The sequence below is a fragment of the Ictalurus punctatus genome, unplaced genomic scaffold (genome assembly GCF_001660625.3).
Source record: "Ictalurus punctatus breed USDA103 unplaced genomic scaffold, Coco_2.0 Super-Scaffold_100, whole genome shotgun sequence".
Taxonomy (NCBI): Eukaryota; Metazoa; Chordata; class Actinopteri; order Siluriformes; family Ictaluridae; genus Ictalurus; species Ictalurus punctatus.
Window position 1 is genome coordinate 3,390,783 of NW_026521086.1, and position 18,764 is coordinate 3,409,546.

Consider the following 18,764-nt stretch of genomic DNA (forward strand, 5'->3'; position numbering starts at 1 on the left):
GCTTCTGCAGGATGTGTTTGAAAAAGAACTTAACTAATTCATGGGGCAGCTGCGCAATGCATAAAATCATGCAGATACAGGTAAGTATTTCAGTAAGCTTCAGTTAATATTCACACCAAACATCAGAATCTCAGTGATCTCAGTGATGATGGTATGAATGTTGGTGCCAGATGAGCTGGTTTGAGAATTCTAGAGGCTGATCTGGGATTTTCACAGACAGCAATCTCTTGAGTTTACACAGAATGGTGGAGAAAAACAAACACCTTGTTGATGACAGAGGACAGAGGAGAATGGACAGACTGGTTCGAGCTGACAGAAAGGCTATGGTAATGATAATTCTTTACAAGTGTGGGAGCAGAAAACCCTCTTGCAACATACAATACGTCTAACCAAATGAGGTGGATAAGCTACAACCATATTAGGTTCCACTCCTGTCTGTGAGCCAAGAACAGGAACCTGAGGCTAGAGTGGGCGTGGACTCACTGGAACTGGACAGTTGAAGCATGGAAAAACATTGCCTGATTTGATGAATCTTGATTTCTGTTGTGACATGTAGATGATAGGGTCAGACATTGGCATCAGCAGCTTGAACCTGCCTTGTGTCAACAGTCCAGACTGCTTCTGGTGGTATAACGGTGTGTAGAATGTTTTCTTTCTATTATGTGATCCTATGTGAACCTTTGCTTTCAGCATATGGTGTGAACCCCTTGGTCACAAATAACCAAAACTAAACATTTTCCCTGTTTTTACTGTTGATCAGTCCTGCACATCGGCTTGTAAGAATTTTAGCTCGTTTCTCAGTACAGAACAGCTTCAGCTCTGGAATGCTGGTGATTTTCCTCACATGAACTGCTTGCTTGAGGTCCTTCCACAACATTTCTATTGGATTAAGGTCAGGACATTGACTTGGCAAATTGTGAAACATGAATTTTATTCTCTTTTAACCATACTTTGGTGGACCCTTATGTGCTTTTTGTGCTTAGGGTTGTTGGCCTGCTGCATGACCCACTTTCTCTTGAGATTCAGTTCACAGACAGATGTCCTGAAACTTTCCTTTAGAATTCACTGTTATAATTCAGAATTCATTGTTCCATCCATTATTGAAAGGTTCTTATAAGTAAGGTTCTTATGCTGGAATGTAGTGTTTGTTTTCTCCAAACATAACACTTCTTATTTAAACCAAAAGGTTATATTTTTTCACACAAAACATTTTCCCACGTAATCATTAGCAAATTGCAGATGGGCTGTAATGTTCTTTTTGGAGAGCAGTGGTTTTCTCCTTGTAACACTGTAATTCACTCCATTGTTGTTCAGTGTTCTCCCGATGGTGAACTCATGAACATTAACATTAGCCAATGTGAGAGAGGCCTTTGTTTGCTTAGAAGTTACCCTGGGTTCCTTTGTAACCTCAGGGACTTTTACATGTCTCACTCTTGGAGTGATTTTGGTTGGTTTCTAATAAACATACTAGGTTCTCTTTTTTGATTAAATTACAGCTAATAGTAACTAGTGACCTAGACGTATTAGGTGTAATTTATGCACTAGTCAAATATTAACCCCACCCCATCCAGTTAATAGTTATAGTTGAAATTAAGCTATCTGGCAGCCCGACATTGAGGTCTCTCCCTCAGCACTTACTGTAGAACAGCGGTGCTACAGAGGCGCAGACCACCCTCAGCACTTACTGTAGAACAGCGGTGCTACAGAGGCGCAGACCACATGCCAATTCTCTCTCTCTCTCTCTCTCTCTCTCTCTCTCTCTCTCTCTCTCTCTCAGTGTTCCCTAGTTTATAACTTATAACCTTGGTACCCAAAGTTTCCCCCTTTTTAATGTAATTTAGTTCCTTTTAATTTTGTGCCAGATCAACAAAAAATCCTCCAGTGTGTTTATCCCTGAAAAGAAAATGAAACAGAACACACGCACGCTGCTTGTATAATAGAAAACAGTTGACCTGTGTTAAATGACTCAATGTTTTTAAGTCTGTTTTTACATCTGTTACGCTTCCGCCGGTGGATGGCGCTGCGGCGTCGAAGCACAAAGACTGCTGCAGAGCGCGCGTGCACGAGACTCTGACAGATGGACACGCGCGGCTCGTTTGTTTTGATTTACTTCCTGTCCAGGTATTGGCTTATGTTCGAGGGTGTGTCTTTATTTCTCGAGGTGTCTATGCTTTAGATAATTATGTTGGTTATTTTAACCCTTCGTGTGGCTGCGCACTTCGCGCAGTATTATAGTTTGTAACGTTAGTAGTGTTTAAGGAGTATAGCGTTAGCTCTGTGTTAGAATGCGTGTAGCATGCTAGCGGTCTCAGTTCCATGTTCTGTTTTCGAGTAATGCCTAGACTGTAGTTCCATGGTTGATCCAGCTAGTCCTGTTCAGCATAGACCGCGTTTCTTGTGTTTTGTTAGTTTGTTTATCAATAAAGACGGCGCTCCTGCGCTTACTTCCTGCTAACTGTCCTGTGTCGTTACATCACACTCCTGTCCAGTGAAGTGATTATTTGACAATAATAATAATCATCATCATTATTATTATTATTGCAACATAGTACATGCGGTCATACACATTAGGGTTAGTGTGCTACATGGGATACACAGTGGTCATTACTAAAGCCATTAATGTACTTTTTGAGTTCTAAATGAATAGTTCAATTAATATTTTGCAGAAACTTAATTTATCTAATTCTAAAGCATCATTGTTATATTTTTTTCTGTCACAGTGAGATGGCAATATTTTGACGGGTGTGGAAGGCCTCACTGGGACATTTTGTATTAGTAGTGTAAAACATATGCATTGGCTTACATATTGGTAGACATGCCAATTTAAAAAAGGTACATGTAGGAAACACTTAAGAGACATCTATATGTAACAAGAAAATGAAGGAATGGGATAGGCTGACTTAAACATCTAATTATCTAGTTGGTGGCTGTGGCTCAGGTGGTAGAGCAGGTTGTCTAATTGTAGGGTTGGCGGTTTGATTCCTGGCCCACATGACTTGAAGTGTCCTTGGGCAAGACACTGAACCCCAAGTTGCTCCTGATGTCAAGTTAGCACCTTGCTTGGTAGCTCTGCTACCATTGGTGTGAGAATGGGTGAATAGTTACATCAATATTTGTGTAGGAAAGTTCCTCATATTCAGAGTAGGGCTAGGCAGGTGCTCAAGTTGCTATGATTTAATAAAGCAGCATGTCAGTTACATTTATATTTTTAAATAAGAAGTCCCACCACAACCCTGTGTGTTCGTAGTTTGCGTGTTCTCCCTGTGCTGCTCCCCCTGTCCAAGGACATGCATGGTAGGCTGATTGGCATGTCCAAAGTGTCTGTAGTGTATGAATGGGTGTGTGAATGTGTATGTGAGTGTGCCTTGCGATGGACTGGTACCCTGTCCAGGGTGTACCCTGTCCTGTGCCCTATGATCTCTGGGATAGGCTCAAGGTTCCTGTATGATAGGAGATATAGAAAATGAAAGGGTGGGTGGATGGAAACCAGAGCGAAATTACATTATCCTGAGTATCCAGTTACACAGATGGAGAGGCGAGTTTAGAATTGGCTAAATAAATCATACACTCTAGAAACAAAGTGGGATATAATCAGTGGTTGATTTTAGACACAATCATTCCTGATAATACTGCTGTTGGTTTGAGTTGAGCACTGACAATCAAATTAAAAGAAGAAGAATCCAGTATTTAGTGTTTTTTTTTTTTTAAACAGTGGAGTGATAAATCCTCAGAGACTGCTACAGTGTCCTCTCAGGAATCCATGGCTAATCATAGGCTGAAGTGTTTCAGAGACGTTCTGGACACTCTGTGTAATGAGAATTTCTTTATTGAGTCTTAGTTACAGATTATTGAATATGTTGCATGTTAAATAAGATTCTGATACTAACAATGGGAAATGCTGATTTAAGACAATGGAATGCTCTGAACCTTGATGAGCCATAAAAAAAAATAAAAAAAAAATAAAAAAAAAGAATTCACAAACAAATTAGAAAATCCCATAATTGTCACAAATAAATAAATTTTAAGCCCATTAATACTTGGTAATGTGCTGTACTGAGAATCATCATTCTACAAACATTGGAAATTCTCAAGCAGGTAAGTGTTTAAGGGAAGGAACAAAGTTTAAAGTGAACACATTTGGGCCAGTGAGTAAAACCTCATTCTTACATGATCTCAGCACTTTGTGTTTTAAACATGCTTCCAACCATACAAAAATTCATCATGACTGATTGGCTGGGAGGTGACAAGGATTCTGAGTATTGTTCAAGAAAGCTGATATATCTGCAGTGAAAACTGTAAAGGTGTACAGATGAATGAGTAGTTCTTACAACCAGGATAATCTGAGTGTTTTGTTTTCTACTATATTAACCTAAATTCTCACTATCCCAGAAAAGCTACTGAATATACTTTATCTACTCAATAATATTTGGGAGAGAAACTTAACTAGCATTATTCTACCAGTAAATCTAGCTATTGTTTTAAACTCAAACCGAGGTATAACTATGCTAAACCCAGAAATCAAGAGGCATCTTTAATACATCAATCACATAGTACATATAAGAGGGTCTGTACAGATGCTTCATAATGAAATTCCAGGACTTTCAAGGACTTTTCAAGCACTGTTTTTTTGTTTGTTTTATGTTTTCAAGTACTATAGAAGAGATGTCATTCAAACATATCCTTCATTTCCAAAAAAAAAAATATTCATTTTTTTTTTTTTTTAAACAACCATTTTATATAGCTCCTTTTCCCAGCCATGATGGACTAAATTTGTATTTCCCAGTCATTGCTTCATTTTCACCATAATTTCACCATTGCATCGTATTTTCACTCTGCCTAGTGTCAGCCCTTTATTACATCCTACTCTGTGCTCACATGCTGAATTTTAATACAGCCAAATTCCCAATAAAGCTGTTCTCATTTACATGTTTTTTCTGTTTCTGAAAGCAGGACCTCGCACTCGCCAGGCAGTACTGGCCATTATCTTCTACAGAAAGTAGCTAAGGTTTGTCCAGAAAGTCACTAGATATATTGCTAGATGCATTTATAAAAAAAAAAAAAAAAAAAAAAAAAAAAGGTGCTAAGGGGGTCTGAGAAGTGGACCGAAGCTGTCCCTGTTAAAATGAATGAGTGAACAGCAGGGGGAGGAGGGGCTGCAGCGGGGAGTACTTTCTACTCTTGAGAGGCTCTTCCTCAACTTCTTCAGACTTGAGAGACTCTTCTTCAGCTTTGTAGCAATCTTCCTCACCTTCCTTGGTCTTGAGAGACTCTTCCTTTTCTTCCCTAGGCTTGAAAGGGTCTTCTTGAACTTCCTCGGTTTTGAGAACCACTTCCTCCAGTTCCTTATTTTTTAAACCTCTCCTTCAACTTCTTCAAACCTGAGACACTTCCTTTCAGTTCAACTTCTTAAGTCTTGAGAAAGTCTTCCTCACCTTCTTTGTGTCACGTATCGTGACGGAGCGGAGATAGGACGGATGCAAGTGCAGGGTGAACAGTTGTTTATTTGAAAGAGAGACAGGCAGACAAATCCAAAACGTGATCCAAAACGTAATCCGCAAACAGGCATACAGGGGGCAAGGCTGGAATCTAGGTCGTGGTCACGGAAAACAGGATCTATAAACAAAACGGGAAACGAACTATGACGAGGAACTGGGAGCGGATAATCCAGCGCGAACTAACTCTAAAAATGGACCGTGACTATGACTCAGCTACGAACTAAACTAACTCTACGATAACGTTCCACGTTGTGTGCTGGGAGGCGCGCGGTATATATGCGGACATGATCAGCGTCTAAACCGCTAGCAGCTGAGAGCAATTCAAACCCACGTGAAATCCCAGCCAATGACAGAACAGGGAGGAGACATGACAGAAACATAAACAAAACACACGTGTCCAGATGTCACTACTGTCAACAACGGAAAAGCAGGTGCTCGCGCATTCGCGCTTAGAGCACGCTGCTTCAAGGGGGAATCATGACACTTTGGTCTTGAGAGACTCTTCCTAAACTTCTTCAGGCTTGAAAGGCTCTTCCTAAACTTCCTAAGTTTTGAGAAAATCTTCCTCAACTTCTTTATTTTTGAGAACCTCGTCCTCAACTTCTTTATTTTGGAGAAACTCTCCCTCAACTTCCTTATTTTTGAGAACTTCTTCCGTACCTTCCTCAGGCTTGAGAGGCTCCTCAACATCCTTGGTCTTAAAAGGCTCTTTCTCAGCGTTGCCAGGCTAGATCAGCTCTTCCTCATGTTCCTCTTGAAAGGCACATTCTTAATCATGATGCGCTTCTTTGAATTCCTCGTTCTCAATTTGGATCTTTCTCAATTTCACCAGACTTGATGAAAGACACGTCTCAACTCATCTTTGTGATGCTGTTCCCCAAGTTTCATAATATTGAGAGGGTTTTCTTTTCCCCAGTTTTAGGAGACTCTTCTCCTCTCTTTTCAGTCTCAAAGTTCTTCCATGATTTCCATTAACATTTCAGGGCTCTTTTTCAATCTCCTTAGTATTTAGAAGCTCTCTCTCTCTCTCTCTCTCTCTCTCTCTCTCTCTCTCTCTCTATATATATATATATATATATATATATATATATATATATATATATATATATATATATATAAAATTCTTCTGAAAAACTTGTATGAAGAGAGAGATCAAGGTGCCATGGTGCGGGCCAAGTTTACACAATATACTAAAATGGACTCATCTACATCTTTCTTCTTTGCACTGGAGAAAAAAAACAGAGAGAAGAAGTCCATCAGCCACTTGAAACTACCCAATGGACAAGAAACTACCGACAAAGATAACATCATTCTACAAGCGCTATCTTTTTATGAGGAACTGTACAATAGTCAACCATGTGATCCTGAAGCAACTGAAGAACTTCTGAATGGACTACCACAGCTGAGCGAGGGTGAGAGAAACGAACTTGAAAAGTCACTGTCCTTAGAAGAGCTCAGTACAGCTGCTCAACAACTGTCAAATGGAAAGTCACCGGGGCTGGATGGATTGACCTCCGAATTTTATAAAACATTCTGGTCCTTGATTGGCCCAGACCTGCACTTTGTCATACTCAGATGTATGGAAACAAAAGTCTTACCCCTTAGCTGTAGGAGAGCTGTAATTACCCTGTTACCCAAAAAAGGAGACCTTGGTAGCTTAAAGAACTGGCGTCCTGTCTCCCTCCTTGGGACAGATTATAAAATCTTTTCAAAGGCATTAACAAACCGCCTTAAAAGATTTTTAGCCACAATACTACATGATGACCAGTCATACTGCATCCCAGGACGCTCAATCTTCAGCAACCTTTTTCTGGTGCGAGACCTGTTGCACCTCACAGAGCTATATAAGGTAGAGATGGGACTAGTGTCACTAGGTCAAGAGAAGGCTTTTGACAGATTGGATCATGGTTATCTTTTTAAGACCCTAACAGCTTTGGGCATTGGTGGACGCTTCATCTCATGGATTAGGCTGCTGTACACTGATGTGTACAGTATGCTGAAAATAAACGGAACACTAACAAGAACTTTTCCGTGCACAGAGGTGTTCCACAAGGCTGTAGCCTGTCCGGTCTGCTGTACACTCTCCCCATTGAGCCCCTGCTAAGACACCTGCGAGAAAATCTGCAAGGGTTTTCAGTGTTAAGCCCTGACTTATCTGATGTGACCACAGTCAATGTCACAGCATATGCTGATGATCTGACGGTGATAATCAGGTCCGAGGATGACATCAGTCACGTGTTTTCTGGCCTGGATGTCTTTCAGAGCGCATCATCTGCACGTGTAAACTGGAACAAAACTGATGCCTTGCTTCTAGGTCAATGGCAGGAGGAAAATATACCTCACCTCCCATAGGAGTGTTCATGGAGGGACTGAGAATACTTGGGATCTTCTTTGGCACAGATCGATATATGCAGAAGAACTGGGATGGATTGACCAATAAGGTTCTAGAAAATCTAAATAGATGGAGATGGATTCAATCACAGCTGTCCTATAGGAGCAGGGTCCTAGTGATAAACAACTTGGCTGCCTCGATGCTGTTGGCTCAAATTTAGCCTATTACCCCAAAACACTTAAAATTCAACTTAGAAGCCAATACTCACATCTACCTCAGAGCCCAGTTGGAGATAGAAAAAAATACACCAGCTGTGAGTGAGAAGAAGCAAGGGTCCAGATTTATTGTTCCGTTCCACCACACGAGATCCACACCGATGAGAATTCTCAGAATTGATCCCCCTACCCTGAGCTTAAGCTCCAGTATTTATACTGTATTTACACACTAAATAGCCCATATGTTTCAAGAAGACTATGATCTCACTACCAATAGGGTTAAAAAAAGAGCTCATTTACCTTACTCTTATGTTCCAGAAAAGGGCTATTTCACTTACACATAGAATTGAAACCAGGGGTTTTAATTTACACATAAAATCAGAACCCAGGCATTTCTAATAACCCAGAAAATAAAAATCCAGAGTTTCCAGTTACTCAGAGGATCAGAAACCAGAGTTTTCAGTTACCCAGGGCATCAGAATCTTCAGTTTTGATTTACCTAAAGAATAGAAAGTGGAGGAGACTAAACAATCTAATGGGACCTTGGTCTTATTGTTATCTCGAGGGGGGGGCAGTTTGACCCAGCCACCCTTATAACTGGCTCTCTTCATGGTTCTCTTAAAATTTAGGCCTCCCTTGCGAGACGAGAATCTTCACCATCTGAATCATGAGTAAGTTATATTTTCCTGTATATCTAGTTTATATTTTATTTTCAGATTTACTCTATATCTCTTATTATATATACTGCTTGAAAAAACAGTTTACTGTACTTCCTACTTCTTATCATTTTTATAAAGAGTATATATATATATATATATATATATATATATATATATATATATATATATATATATATATGTTATTATTATAAGACATTACCCTTATAATATCTTAATATTCCTTTTTATTATTCTTATAAAGTTATAATAGTATGTGTGTGTGAGAGAGATTGTGTGTGTGTGTTATGTCTACTTGCCCGCCCTTGACTGTACGAGGGTGTGTGTGTGTGTGTGTGTGTTTTAGCACTCCTCAGCTCGTACACTTCTTTCGACTTTTTGACTAACAACCCATAGTGTATTACTCTTAAAGATCTTTAAAGTGTTTTTCCAATTTATCCACATCTGACTAATACCGCTTCTGTATGTCTAGGTGCCGGTGCCCGTCGTCAGTCCCTTCTCTCTCCGTTACTGGACCTGGATCTGGATCTGGATCTGGACACTCATTACCAGCTTGTGCATCTCACTGCTGATATCATGATGCTACTTAACTATCTTCGCAGCACCCCCTCTAGGAATGGAGATCCGGGGTTCCCCCCTCTTCTTCGATACAGAATCTGCCTACAGCATCTACAGCAATCTACAGCAAATGTGAGTATTTGCTTCTATGTTGAATTTTAAGTGTCTTTGGGTAATTGGCTAAATTTAGGCCAGCAACTTTCAGCTTATATGCATGAACACAATCCATTATAGCTGATGTATCGTGTAGCATGACTGAAGTGATGTGCAGGTCTTCAAATCTAATACTTTTTAATATCATAGTCAAGAAATTTCCAAAAATGTAAGTGCTGATACCTGCAGCTACCCTGTGCTTAACTGATGAAATAGAGAAGGAATAGCCCACACCTGTCCATGAAACAGATTTTCAGTAAAATGGCCAATTACTTTTGGTCCCTTGAAAAAGAAGGGGCTACATATTAAAGAGCTGTAATTCCTAAACCATTCCTCCAATGTGGATATGAATACATTTAAATTAAAGATGAGGGACTGCACTTTAAGCCCACATTCATTATTTAACTGTAACATGAATAAGTGTGTAATAAGCCGCAGCATTTTTTTATAAGCTACAAGCAATCTGCTTCATTACATTTATTCTCAGTGAATATGAAATTACTGCAGATATATTTATCATCCCCGGGGAGGGTCTCTGTTTGCACAAAGGACCAATCACAACTGTTGTCTGCATACACAGATGTTATTACAGTTTTTTTAGAGGTGCACATCAGGCAACGCAAAGGTCTGACGTAGAAGTATAAATAGCCTTTTTAGCGTGTCTCGAATTGCAGAAGTTGTCAACTGTTTTGCCTCATGTTCATTAGATGCTGTCCGAAAGAACACGTTAACATCAAGGGCAACAAGTGCTGAGATTGTGACGCTGATGAAAAGGTGGCTGCAGCTGGCTTCAGACCGTGGAGGAGGATGGAAGAGGTGCAACAAACAGTAGCTTGTCCTGACTAGGAACGCATAAACCATTGAAATCAACGAGGAAAAAATTCAGCAGTGATCAGCCTGGAGCTCACGAGTGTATGCCCAGGATGACACTCTCTCCCTGGGCAAAGCCTGCGAACTTCACCCACTGCCCGGAGCTCAGTCCATGTACTTTCGGAAATTTCGGCTGTGTGGTCTCGCCATGAGTGATGCTACTGTACTTTTGGACATGTCAAAATATTAAGACAATGGGAATTCAGTTCAAACATTTTAATGAAATATTTACACACACACACACACACACACACACACACACACACACACACACACACACACACACACAGGGCCATTAGCCAAACACAACCGGCCTATGTAGCACCTATGCCCGCAGCGGACTCTAGCGCAGACTGGGCGGAGTGCGCCTCGCTGACCGACAGCTCCACGACTCAGCTAATTGCTGTAGCACATCGTCTTGGTCACGAGCATGCGTTGTTCGTCTTTTGCGTTCGCACTGTGAACAGGAGACATTTCTCTATCACTTTAACGTTTAACACATTGGAATGAATTTGTTAAAAAACATTTTAATCATGCTTACGTAGGTTGCTAGAGCTGTGGGGATGTCCGACACAGTGATGTCCCTTCCCACGAGTGCCCGCAGGGCAAGCTTGACATGCGCAGAAATCCTGGCCTGTGTGCCAGAAAAGAAAAGCCACCCCACAGAAGTCTCATATCCCGGCATATGCTTCCTCAGGTGGCAGAAAGCTTTCAGCCACTTCAGCTCCAGCTTGGTGACGGCTAGCTTAGCGAGTCCAAAAGCAGAGGCAGGTTTGTGCTGCTTCACCTGGGAGAAAAGGACAATGAATGAAAAATATTAAACACCCCCATGTACAACACAGCAGCCCCGGAAATAAAAGTGAAATACACAGAAGTTACTTACATTGATCAGAAAGATTCAGCCTTCTCGAGGTTCTCAAACTCCTCAGTCGTGAGGTTCTGCAGGACTCCGGTCCTGTGTCCGCTGACCGAAAAGAAGTGAGCACACAGCAGCCCGATGCAATGGTTGAGCATGTCCGGGTCTGCTGGACGAGTTCAGATCATCCAGTGAAACAGGGACAGCGTCCGACAGTTTGCCGTGCAGGAGCTGTAAGTACTCCCTCACTCTTCTCCGCTCGCACGCCTTGCCTGTGGAGCACGACTCGACCGGACAGATGTCTGCACTCCCACTGCAGCAGTCTCTGGAGACTCCACAGCCTCGTGGAGCCAACTCGGCCCTCGGACAGCCTCTCATCAAGTTAATGGAGGAACTTGGAAACACGCGTCAGAAATAACTTGGCCGGAGTGACCTTGTACCGCTGGCACAATGATTTCATCCATTCAAGGACTCTCGAGACATTGTCAATGTACTTCAGGTGGGCTGTGTTGTGGATAAAAATGACATGAAATAAACATGAGGGACACTTAGTATGAGTAATATGTAGTTTTATTGATAATTCACAGGACTGGTGGGTGCGTAATCTTGAGGAGAGTGGTGGGGGGAAGAAAATGGGGTGTGTCCTGGGGACATGGGAAAGTCAGCAAAGGTGAAGTGAGAGGACCACTGAGAGTGGGGCGGACTGGCAGGTGAGAAGTGGGAAGAATGGTCGGGGACCAGGTCAGAGAAGGTGATATCTTCCTCAGACTGAAAGCTGGAGGGGGGTTTTGGCTGTGTAGAGGCGTCAATACACACGTTCACGGGGCAGATTTTGTATCGGGGGGGGGGGGGACGGACCCCGCATTTCCATTTCCAGAGGGGGTGCTGCGAAGATAGTTAAGTAGCACCATGATATCAGCAGTTAGATGCGCAAGCTGATAATGAGTGTCCAGATCCAGATCCAGTAAAGGGGAGAAGAAGGAATGACGATGGGCACCTAGACATACAGAAGCGGTATTAGGCAGATATTGACAAATTGGATTTCCACTTTAAAGATCTTTAAGAGTACTACACTATGGTTTAATAGTCGAAGAGTCAAACAGAAGTATAAGAGCTGAGGAGTGCTAACACAGACACACACACACACACACACACACTTACACACACACACACACACACACACACACACTCTCGTACAGTCAAGGGCGGGCATGTAGACATAATACACACACACACACACACACACACACACACATATAACATTATAACTTTATAAGAATAATAAAAAGGAGTATTAAGATATTATAAGGGTAATATCTTATAATAATAGAAAACTCTATAAAATACAGAATAGTAGGATATGTAGGACAGTAGAAGGGTAATATAATGATTTTATGAAGTAGGAAGTACAGTAAATCGTTTTTCAAGCAGTATAACTATATATAAAATAATATATAAAATAGAGATATAGAGCAAATATGAAAATAAATTATAAACTAGAAATACAGGAAAATGTAACTTACTCATAATTCAGATGGTGAAGATTCTTGTCTCGCAAGGAAGGCCTTAATTTTAAGAGAAAACCATGAGGAGCCATTTATAAGGGTAGCTGAGTCAAGCTGCCCCCCCCCCCCCCAGCGAGATAATAGTAAGACCAAGGACCAAGGTCACTCTAGATTGTTTTATCTCTCCACTTTTGAAGCTAATGGTTATTTGAAAACCCTTGGTTTTGATTATATTTGTAAGTTGAAAAGCCCTGTTTTTTGAGCTAATGGTAAGTTGAATAGCTCTTTTTTAACCCTATTGGTATTGATATCATAGTCTTCTTGAAACATATGGGTTATTTACTGTGTAATTACAGTATAAATACTGGAGCTTAAGCTCAGGGTATCAGATCACTTCTGAGAATTCTCATCGGTGTGGATCTCGTGTGGTGGAACGGAACAATAAATCTGGACCCTTGCTTCTTCTCACTCACGGCTGGTGTCTTTTTTCTATCTCCAACTGGGTTCAGAGGTTGATGTGAGTATTGGCTTCTATGTTAAATTTTAAGTGTTTTTGGGTAATGAGCCAGCAGCTGCCAGGGGACTGTCTGTGTTGGCCCACATAAAGTGAAGGAAGCGCTCGACGTGTCTCCTCTCCTGCTTGCCATTGGCCGCGGCTTTGGGGACATCTCTGAGACTTGTCAGCCAAGCCGTGTACACTTAACATTGGCTCTGGAAAAGAGAAAAAAAAAGGGGGGGGGGGGGGATCAGTGAAAGAAAAACAAATTTCATCCTGGGACGTCCACCCCGGGCGACCACCTGGAGTCCGCCGCCCACACACAATAAAAATAGGCCTAGAGATAGTTTAGGTACTCACCCACAGAGCCACTACTCTTTCCGGGCTACTAGCGCTTGCAGCCGCTCAAATTCTGCGGAGAGTTTTGCTACTTTTCGATCAGTTCAGAACATTTGCAACTTTTAGATTTGTTCGTCTCACCGAAAGCTTGCAGTTGTTGCAGCTTTATTTTGGCGCTGAGCAGTAGCTTCCTGACCGTGTCCCCGGCGAGCTGGTGAAGGTGGAACAGGTGGCAGTCTAGCCGGCGGAAACCTTTCTTGCCACATGCAGACACCGGGCAGTCCAGAGCACCCGCATATCACCCGCTCGCTCGCTGCCGCCAGGTGAAGCCAGCGTTCCTCTGGACCCTGCTGATGAATCTGGGCGAGATGAGCCTGCACGTTGGTGTAGAAACGCCGACAAACTGGACACACTCTTCTCTGTGACATCTCGCTGCTCAGCACCGCTAGAGCGGGTGACTTTATAGGCAGCCAGTCAGGAGGGCGGTCCCATTAGCAGACCTAGTAGGAACCACCCTGCAGCAAAAAAACGGCATGCTCTGCCTATTAGGGACGTTTAAACGCTTAAAAATGTGCCCTTAATAGCTACTATGGTGGAATAAATTACATACTTAAAAATTACAATGTTTCAGCTGTGTTCTCTTGCTATTTAAGGACGTTCCGATACTTTCGCATGCTTACAAATGTGCTCTGAACAACTGCCATGGTGGAATAAATAACATGTTAAAATGGTACAGAATGTTTCAGCTGTGTGCACTTGCTATTAGGGATGTGCCGATGTTTCCGCACACTACCAAGTGTGCTCCGAAAAATTGCCACGTTGTCATAAACAGGGTTCCATTCTTTCCTCACACAGTTCTTTGACTATCTGCACAGGCAAGTTACCAGACATCGCATGCTTCGAACAGCCAGTGTGCAGGGAGTCAGTGTTTTTAATTCAGCACTTGAGCACCACTGGGCTGTTCATTTCAGGCTCTCCGTCACATTTTATGTGAATGTGGCCATGACATTCCTCACAGTTGCCTCTGATTTCTATGAATTTCTCTGCGGCTGATGGATAGACCTTGGCTCTTTTAAAGACAAATGTGCAGGGACCTGGCTCAAAATGAGTGTCATCATTACTGCCACTTGTTTCATGATCACTTTCATAAATAAACCCTAAAGCAGTCCAGATGTTGTCTGTTCAATTTAACAAAAGTATATAGAGCCTTTGCAGTGATCTTGTTTTCTAGCTGCTCACTAAGCTCTGTCCAGATGCTCTGATTAGGAGTAGCTATGTTGACATTTTGGACTATGGCCTCTTTTGATGAAGGGAGGACTGTGAAAATGGAATCCCTGTCCACTGCTGGTTTCTTGGGCATCTGGCATAAGCAAAACATAATTACCCACTGAAATAATCCTGATGCAAAAAATGTCATGTACAGTATAAACATGTTTTCATGTATGACTGTATTTGCCAAAATACAAGGAAAATATAATCTAGTAATAATGTATAAGGATATTATATCTTATATTAGGACCAATATGGTAATGTGGACCCTTAGATGCACAATGTATTAAAAAAACTAATATGGGTACCATGTGCAGCGGTAATTAGCATTTCATAGCTACATTAGCCATATTAGTATTAGCAGTGAGATTTCTGTTCAATAAACATTGACAATCTTAGCTCTCTTGAATGTTTTACCATTATGATTGAAGTTAACTAATATTATTGTAACTGACAGTGTTAAAACATTGTACTTACACTGGCCAGAATTTTGATTTAGTAACTATATCGACTTTCCCTATACTAACACTAATTTCCACTAGAGCATCGAGAACAGAAGTGTCCCTGACACCTAGTGGTGGGAGTGAAGTGTAACATGATTCTCCTTGTAAATAAATGAAAAGTTCAATCATGAGAGACCAGTGAATGAAGTAAAGAGAATTGTTTATTGAAGAAATGATGATATGATTTGTCTTGAAAAAGTCTTCAGCACTTCGACTCAAAGTGTGCTCACACCAAGGAGATTTGTGCATATAAGTCAATGTCTAATATTTTAAAAACAAAAGCAGCACAAACGATTGAGAATATTTGTGGTGAATTAGGAGCATGTGGGGAGTCTGAGAGACCTCAGAATGACCTATGAATATTCTTTTAAATATCTTCAAAATCGAAGCAGCACAAACGAAAATTTTTATGGCACAAACGGAGCACAAACGATTGAGACAATTTTGCCGACATTTTGCATTGGGTGAGGGTGGCAACTTCATGCAGGTCCAAACCCAAGTTATCAGAATAAGTTTTACTGGCCAAGTATGCTGGAGTATACAAGGAATTTGTTGCTGGTTTATACCGATCCTACAGTGCACACTTACACACACAGTTCTGGATGTAAACAAGACACCCAGTAATACAAAAGAGACCAATGACAGATACCACAGGACAGTTTACAGTGAAAACAATCTTAAAAACCACTCACAAAGAACAGTTAAGAGTAAAGTGATATTACTTTAAATGACTAAAAGCTTGTATGAGCCCTGATGAGCCTCATAAATAGGAGTTTGAGACTCTTTAGCTTTTATTCACAGGAACTGTAAGAGAATTGTTTTCCATTGTCATAAAGAGTCAATTTAAGGCAAGCTGAGGGATCCATCCTGTCATATCCATGTTTAAAACGCAATAATGGAGATTGTTTAACGTGTAAGAAGTATAAACACTACACTGAAGGAGCGAACTAGAGGAATAATAATTACTACTACTACTACTAATATTAATAATAATAATAATAATAATAATAATAATAATAATAATAATAATAATAATAATAATAATAATGCACCTGTAGTAAATCTACGCTAATCAGAATCGTGATGTGTTTTATTCATACAACCAACAGAAGTACCTCAATTTACCTGAATGGAGCTGTCTCGCGCTGATTCTCAACGGTCATCTCGCTCGGTTTGAATGACGCACCTGCGCACTCAACCACGCCCACCAGATGACTAAATCATAGAAATGAATGGAATAGGGATATAAACAAATAGATCAATAAAGAAGATTGCACTTTGCATTCCATATTTTCTCCATCACAGTGATTGCAAATGTTATATTATATTTAGAGCTGCAACAACTAATCGATAATAATCGATTATGAAAATCGTTGGAAACGAATCTCATTTTCGATTAGTTGGTCTGCACGGTGCGTTTACTCATTACATTACTTCTGTACTGAAAACACACTTCGGAGAGTAAATATTAAAGTAGTGTCCTTAATGAAGTACTGTACACTTACACCATGTACTTACACTACGCACTACTCTACCGTCTAGTGCAATAAAGTCTAAAACCATCTAAGCCTAATCCGTTTGCAAAAGAAATCTGTGATCTTCAAAATACCTTCATTTTTATTTATCCTAAATACTGAAAACATTTGTTAAGTTGCTAGACATGACTGAATGCATTGCTGTCCAACTAAAATGAAGACAATATTATTTGTATATTGTAATATAGTACATAGAATAACACTTCCATGTAGAGACACTTAAAGACTTGTATTATATTTGAAAAGAGACATGGTCAATCGTATAACTGTACACAAGCAGTTTGTGCTTGGATCCCGATAATCACCGCTTGCGGCTATATCTGTATGTTGTCTTTCTTATAAGGTATCCTTGAGTGTTATGAAAGGCGGCAACAAATAAAATGTATTATTGCATAGTTCTCCCATCTGACCATGCAGAGTCCATCAGTGGTGTTGTCCCAGGAATAGCAGCTGGCTGTGTGTAGTGCCGTGTCACTCTTCTGCATTATAGCCCAACTACCAATGTACTTAATACTTAATGCTTTTCCATGTCTGTTTTTTTTAAATGAGAGTACGCGCTGTGATACTCTCTGTCCACTGGTTCAGTTTGTTCCGACTTTAGTCCAACCCTGACACCTTCACATTCATCAGGCACTTACGTAAAGAGACGTTTTAGGCTGAGCTGGTGCTTTGGGAAATAGTATACTGGCCTGTGTGCTGTTTCTGTGAGCAAGGGGTCTCACTATTTGGAATGCTTTTGTGCAGCTGTGCCTTTCCCATTTTGACTCCTGTCCTGGAGTCAGGATCACACTGCTGGTACTGGCAGTGTCCGGCTCTTTTAAGAACTCACTTACACATGATGTGTCACTCACTGTAGGCCAATCAGCTACCCGTTACCATTCTGTTTCTTTCCAACAAAAAGGGCTTTTTAATGCATTAAAACTTGTGTTGTGTTTCACTAAAAGGAATGCTGCATCCATGGAATTGTCATTGCCATATCATGGCACATAGGATTAAAACAAATGCTTAATTTCTCCATATGTTGCTTGTAGCATTTTAAGACGTATTAAGGCACAAGTGAGTTGTAAGAGGCTGTGCTACACCTCGCACAGTCAGCAGAGGACAGCAGAAGTGCACCGCAAGAGTTGCCGTGTGGGGGAACTCAGTTACCCAGAATATTCCAGGCTGATTAACTGGGATTGCCTGCACTTGCCAGGCCGGATGCTTAATCCCAGACTTTGAGGCCACTCTTTGTCATACCTTTGTAGAGGGGAGAAAAATTGCCTGATGTGGGAACTACTGGGGAAGGGAAGTTGGGTCAGAGCCACTCAAATGGCTCAATGCCAGGTGCCCCCTCAGGAAATTCTTTGAGGAGGGGGCTCACAACCTAGGTAAAATCATCTCCCACCCTCCCTGCTCCACTTTGGTTGCTCTGCTTCCTTACTCAGCTGAAGTCATTACTCCGCTGCGTGGTTGCACTGAGGACATCCCCCTACCCCTCTGCTCTGCAGAAGATACCATTACAGCTCATGGCCTCACCACTCTGTCTCTCTGCTCTGCCTCCAATGTCACTACATCACCGTGTAAGGCCTGACATTCAGTGTATTCTACGTTACACCCATACTGTTCCTCATTATATCAATATCATTCAAAAATTGACTGTTCTGTCTCAGATGAGTGATGAACTTGATTTTGAAGCTGTGTTTCCTGATGTTGGTGTTGCACTTCCACCAAAAAGTGTTAGTGAACCTAGTAATCATTTCTACATTTGAATAAGATCATGAGGCACATGGCTCTCACTTCACTTATTCTACAGGGTTCAGCAGGGATTTGGTTCAACCTACTAAAGAGTGGAGAAGCGGATACCAGAACTTTGCATGCTGCATGCCCAGTTTTTGTGGGCAGTACGTGGGGTAAATTTCCAGTAAGCACCTCTGCAGAAAATGCTTGGCGTATTTGGTTATTTTTATTAATGTACTCAA

At 41.2% G+C, this 18,764-nt stretch overlaps 2 long non-coding RNA genes across 2 annotated transcripts; one reads left to right on the plus strand and one right to left on the minus strand.

Annotated features, from left to right (window-relative positions):
* The first annotated feature begins 8,211 nt into the window (after positions 1-8,211).
* Positions 8,212-10,296, plus strand: LOC128629765 (uncharacterized). Its single transcript, XR_008394152.1, has 3 exons — positions 8,212-8,713; positions 9,192-9,409; positions 10,138-10,296. It is a non-coding gene; the product is annotated as an uncharacterized LOC128629765 (long non-coding RNA).
* LOC128629755 (uncharacterized) lies at positions 10,276-12,787 on the minus strand. Its single transcript, XR_008394138.1, has 4 exons — positions 12,680-12,787; positions 11,184-12,153; positions 10,842-11,087; positions 10,276-10,757 (listed from the first exon to the last, which is right to left on the minus strand). It is a non-coding gene; the product is annotated as an uncharacterized LOC128629755 (long non-coding RNA).
* Between the last annotated feature and the right edge of the window lie 5,977 nt (positions 12,788-18,764).